Source organism: Apteryx rowi, unplaced genomic scaffold (genome assembly GCF_003343035.1).
Source record: "Apteryx rowi isolate R43461 unplaced genomic scaffold, aptRow1 scaffold_4, whole genome shotgun sequence".
In the NCBI taxonomy this organism is placed as follows: domain Eukaryota; kingdom Metazoa; phylum Chordata; class Aves; order Apterygiformes; family Apterygidae; genus Apteryx; species Apteryx rowi.
In genome coordinates this window covers 6,325,950-6,331,949 of record NW_020450529.1, presented here as the reverse complement: position 1 = coordinate 6,331,949, position 6,000 = coordinate 6,325,950, and positions in this window count along the sequence as shown.

Genomic DNA, 6,000 nt, shown 5'->3' with positions numbered 1-6,000 from the left:
ATATGAAGCAAACTAGAAGTGGTAGCATACRGATGCAGGTCTATCACCCATCTCATCTGTCAGTGGTGACTTAATTATCTGGCACCTGGACTCCTTTTATTGACTAAACAGAAATAAGAGGAAAGAATGACTGATTTAAAACCTCCTTTCTCCAATTAGATGCTGATCTTGTGTTGCCAGATAATTTTAATAGTGCCTTTTGACCTTAAGAAGGATGAATCTAAGTTAAATATCAGGCATTTGGATCTGAGCAAAGTTCAAACTTCCAAAATGAAGAAATACAAGTAGTTAGAAAAGAGAAGCTGTGCCTTCTCTGGATCGCTGAACAAGTGCCATTAGCACTTGAGTGTATTCCCAACTAGATATAAAAGGAATCTGTTAAGGAGAAACAGAGTAAAGTGAATGCCTATTACAGCTGTCGCAACAGGAAAGTTGCAACATTTGCTTGTAGGAAAAGATGCAGAAGCACACAGAGTACCTGTTAGTGCGAGCGAAGCCAGACTTGGGCAGGATTTCAAGTGTTACAGACACAATCCTGAAGGCTATATACAGAGCAGCGTGACTTTTCCATGATGCTGGTTAAGAAGACGTGCCATTGCAAATCCTTTTTTAGGCTGCTTAAGTTTTCTTGGGCCGTTACGGAGTAGACACTTCCCTCAGAAACAGCTTAGGAGTCTTGAGTGCATCAGGGGATTGAGCTGAGGGAAGTGTGTCTTTGACTGTGTTATAAACATGACTTCTCCCTAGGGCTCCCCTCTTTTCAGATCAAATTCCTAAACGAAGAAATAAAGTTCTCGGAGGAAAAAATCCACCCTTGGTCCCTTTGTCTTTGTTTCCTGTTTGCAAACTGTACAATCTTATACTTCTCCCTCTTTTGTCTTTAAAATGATCAACTCTCTGAGTCAGATGCAGTCCCCCCGCCATGACTATAAAACACGGATCATGATGGAGCCATTACAGACAGTCAAAATTAGGAGTTCTTATTCCGCAGGAGATTCTGGAGTTTGGAGAAAAAATACTGATTCAGATGGACATTAGAAAATGAGAGAATTCATAAAGAAAGACCATCAAAGAAAACTCCTTCTGGAAAAACAGGAAGATTTCTGTTCTAGTCTTTATTTTATATTTTAAAGAAATAGAACAGATGGTTGATCTGAATCTCAAGGACTTCCCAGGCTCCCAGGAAAATGTCTGGGTAGTTCTGTTTCTATGGGCTGCCAAAGCCCCGTGAAGCCCTCTGGGGAAACTAGTAGTTCCCAACATTACCCTATCTGTGATTCTGCAAGGTTGATTTTAGCAAATCATCATTCTGTCATGAACAACCAGTTTATAGGAAAACTTCTGCTCAATTTTAGCTCTGATAATTATACAATTTTGAAAGGTATTAATAAATAATACTGATCTGGTTTTGTCTTATAGAGATTCCTAATGCATTCAGTCTTTGCCCATTCCCCATTCTCCATCGTTTCTTGCTGATTGTCCCCTAAAGAGGAATTTATATATAAACATTCTTGGAGTATGGAGGCATTGCTATAAATATCCATGAATATAAATATGGATATTTATATACATATATACACTCAAGCGCACAAATATATATTTTATCAAATCATACCAGAGAATACCATATTATGTTATATGACACAGTATGTCTGTAATGAGAAGACACTTTTTTCTGGCCTGGCTAGTCAATCAAGGTGAAGCATCAAAGGTTAACTTTTTTATGTCTGAAATATGCAAGAGGTAAGTTAGATTTGACTTTATTGTGCCATGATAAACTTTGTGTAGTATATCTTGTATAAAAGTAAAATACATTTTCCATGACTTAAACCTTTGTGGATCGGTGCTGCGCTAAGGGCAATTAGATTTAACATCTCTGGAAGCTCCAAAGGCGTTTTAAAGGACTCGCTCTTTTGTTCCAACTCAAGCTCTCAGAGACTGAGACACTTCTGGAATGGGTTTTGATGGACTTATATGAAAACTTATATGACTAAGAATTGGATTTGTTCCCCTGGAATATTATGGATTATTTTTATGTTGGAATTACATAAGTGTGCAGAGCTGCATGCAGCTGGCTTAATGTAGCTAAAAATATATCTTCTGATTTCCATTTGGAAAGGTAGCAGGATTTTTCCAGCTTCCCCTCGCAGTCATGACTTTATGGTGTGTATGGGTTATAGATTATAGGAAACTCTGAAATGCATAGTAAAATCAAGGATTTGAAAATGGATTAATATTTGATTATATCTTTGAGAAGATGAATGTTGATGCATGTCCACTCCTGATTTTGAACTGTACTGAAGTCACTTACAAATGAAACTTATTTCAGAGACAGCATCTAGACGTAAATGAGGAAATCGTTGGGCAGGTCATAATAGGGCAGGGAGTGAGGAAGCAGAAAGCTCCAGGAGCTGGGGAAAAGGCCTGCTCTTGCTTGCTCACCTTCCATACTGCAGCATGCTTGCTTCTGGTGCAGTAGAAATAGCAAAGATTACTTTGACAAGCGAAACCTGTTCCGGGGAGCAATTGAGCAATTGGAGATCACTAGCTACTAACAACTTCTGTCAGTTACTTTACCCAAAGCTACCCAATGTCTCTCTTTCTTAATTCTTTGCCTGTCTGTCTATATATCTGTATATACAGTAGACTTGGCTGAACACTGTACTAGTGAAAAATGCTTCTTAGAGAGAGATTTTCTTTCGACTACATTTTTGATGAAAAGGCTCATGAAATTCAGGGCGTGCTCTCCTGTTCCAAAGAGAACAGATTAGAAAACCTGATCCTTTTATTTCAAGCAATTGACTGTCCCATTAAAAAGCAATTTTTAGCACATTTTGCTTTCCCTTCAATGTGGAGAAAAAATGTGGTACAACTCCCTGAAAGTTGTTAGGAGCTGATGAAACTGTGGCTGAAACTATGGGCAGCTTTGCTATTTCCTGAGCACAAGTTTGTGTGTATAATGCCTTTATTAAATGATAAGGCACATAAACACTTTGAGGTGATGACTGATGCAAATATACTGGAATAAAGGATGAGCCTGTAATTAGCTGTATACTTATTAATTAGTACCATACAAAATAGAGGTACTAAGAGGATGCTTCAATCAGGTTTTTAAATGCTGTATATGATGGAGCATAGTTTGCAGCATAAAACCAAAATGATACTTTTGCTCTGCTCCTTGTCTCCCTGCCCTGTGTCTTTTCTAAAGTGAACATGTCACTTTGGATGTATAATCTTATCATATTTAGATTTGATTTAAATCCTGTCCTTCCTCAGCTGTGCTTGCTAATGGAATCACTCATGCTTTCTTTACAGTTGATCTAATAATATTTTCTTCACTGCTCTCTGGCATTATTTTTACTTCATAGAAATCATGGAAAAACTGGCAATATAAATTGAGTCTGCATTTTAATGATATTGGTGGTGACTTTCTTGTGTGCTTGTATAACTGGTGAGTTTTGTTGTTTCTTTTTTTTCCCCTTTGTACCATGGTCACTTTAATATACTGTGGCATGAGGATGTGAATGACTGTTTCAGTTACAAGGTTCTCTAAAAAGGAAGCAGAATTTTCCAATATTATATTTATAAGCAGGATACCCTTGTGATCTGGTCCTTCTTCAGCACCAGGACAATGGTAGCTCACCACTGGAAAGCACTAGGAGATTGCCCCACTGCTGTCTATATTCTAAGTCGGTGACTTTTAACATTTTCTGATTTATGGATTTCTGTGATGTCTATCTGGAGATTCATGAATACATACTTTACATTTAGTGACAACAGGTTTGTTTTTCTTAGCTCCCTTCTGGAGACACCTAGAAAGAAGACAGATTACATACTGACAACAACTGCTTCTGTTGTTTTTTATATTCATGCAACCTCCATGATGACTTTAAAAGGAAAAAATAAAATAACTAAATAAAAGGCACGTTGAGTACCCTTAAGAGTGATTCTTCTAGGTCTACTATCTGAAACACCAACTGATACCTTGGGAGAGTGAAGCCCATTACAGAGGGAGCAGATGCAATTCGGCATTGCTCTTTCTATTGTGCCTCAGTTCTGACCATGGAAAAGCTAACTCTTGGGACAGAAAGTGCTCTGTTTACACTCAGACCTTGGCGTTTTTCCTAAGGGTACCAATTATAACAATGTTTTTTTGTGATATGGGCACACATCCATTATAAGTTGGCTTGCACCCACCAACTCATTTTGCGCAGGCCATGGAACACACATCAGATGGCAAGGATTCTTGCTCGTGTGCAATGTTAAGAAAATCTAGGTTATTATATGGAATTCATTATTCTGCTGGTAATTGTTCTGTTGTGCAATTATATGAAGTATGCTAAGAGAAAGTGCAGTTTCCCAATACTTCACTCCCCCCCTCCCTTTTCTTTTAAACCACAGTAATGATAGATTATTAATCATGATTAATACTCAGTTACTATGATTTATAGTACAGTGGTGCCTGGAGATCCCAGTCTGTTTGGTAACCCTATTTACTCATATAATAGGAAACTTACTTTGCATTTAAGATGTTTAAAATGCAGCTTGACATAGATTAAAATTAAAGCAATGCAGAAAACAGAATTGAACTAGCTATTTCATGTAATTAAAAGAAAAATTTAATAGATACATTTTTAGTCCAACACTACTGAAAGTTTATAGTTACTACAGAAGCATAACAATAGAAGAATATGATTGCAAACATCTTGATTGCTCCCATATTTTGCTTTCTTCCTGAGAAACAATGTCTTCTAGAGCTTAACTGTAGCATTCAGCCAGAATCCCTATAGTTAAGGCAGAGTCATGCTTTGAATTGAAATCTGGAAGATGTTGGTCATTCTGGTTGTGGTTGCTTCAGAGAATATGAACGATCAAAATGCTCTAGGAGGGAGAGGAACGTCAAAGGAGATGATATAATATGGGAAGCAAAGGAAAGTCAAAGGAGAAAATATAATACTCTCCCTCTATGCATTCGGGGAACTGCATGGACTAATTTAGGGCGCTTTGTTAATCCCCTATTCAAAGGGACTCATAGTGTGTTTGGAGAGTAAGGCACCAGAATGACACTATGGAAGGGTTTGTGGTCAGTTGGAGAACTTCATTTCCTTGAAGATAACTGTTCTTTAACATTTACCTCTCAGCAGCACCTTGAGGCATTTCATGTTGGGTCCTCCGTGTGCTGGGTGCTGTACAACACTCAGTAAATGACAATTCCTGCTCCAAAGAGTTTACATCCTAATCTGTATTGGGATCTGTGAGCACCCTGGAAGGAGATGGAAAGACATTTACCTCCCAAGAATGAGACCACTGAGTCTTTTCCCAGAGGAGATCCTTAGAGAGTATTCCATAGTCCTTTTTGGTAGAAGGGGGAGATATAGTTCTTCATTATTATCTCCATCTTCTTCTTCCCCCAACCAATCTGTCAGTGCATTTATGGTGCTGAGGAGAGGCGTCGTGTCGGAACGATGTTCCAGTTTGCAAAATGGTAACGTCTATTTGTTGTTCTGGGGAGCTGGTTTCACACGTTGCAGAGATGTCAGCTCTGTGAGCACAGCTGAGTTCAACATGTTCAGAACAGCGATCCACCCAAATGCCTCCTACTCACACACTCAGGCCTTTCTCTCCAGTAAATAAAAAAAAAATAGAGAGAGCGAGCCTTGAATTATTCCTAATATTTCTGTTTAACTGGAATGTCTACCCAAGTTCAAATCTGATACCTTGGTAATTCTCTGTCCTATGAAGTCAGTTTAGTGTGGACATAGGGTAGCTTTCTAGCATGCTTAATGGAAAAAAAATCTGACTTTCTTTCTCTGGTGCTTGGTGTAAATGTATTAAATGGTTCCTGTGTGTCATGAAAGTGTTACAATTAGAAGTTTTATGTGGGGGAAAGAAAAGATATCCTGAACTGTTAGTTCTACTACGTTATATGAAATAAGGTATGAAAGACATTAAAGATGGAAGAATATTAACACATTTACATGGTTTCATTGCTTGGACAGA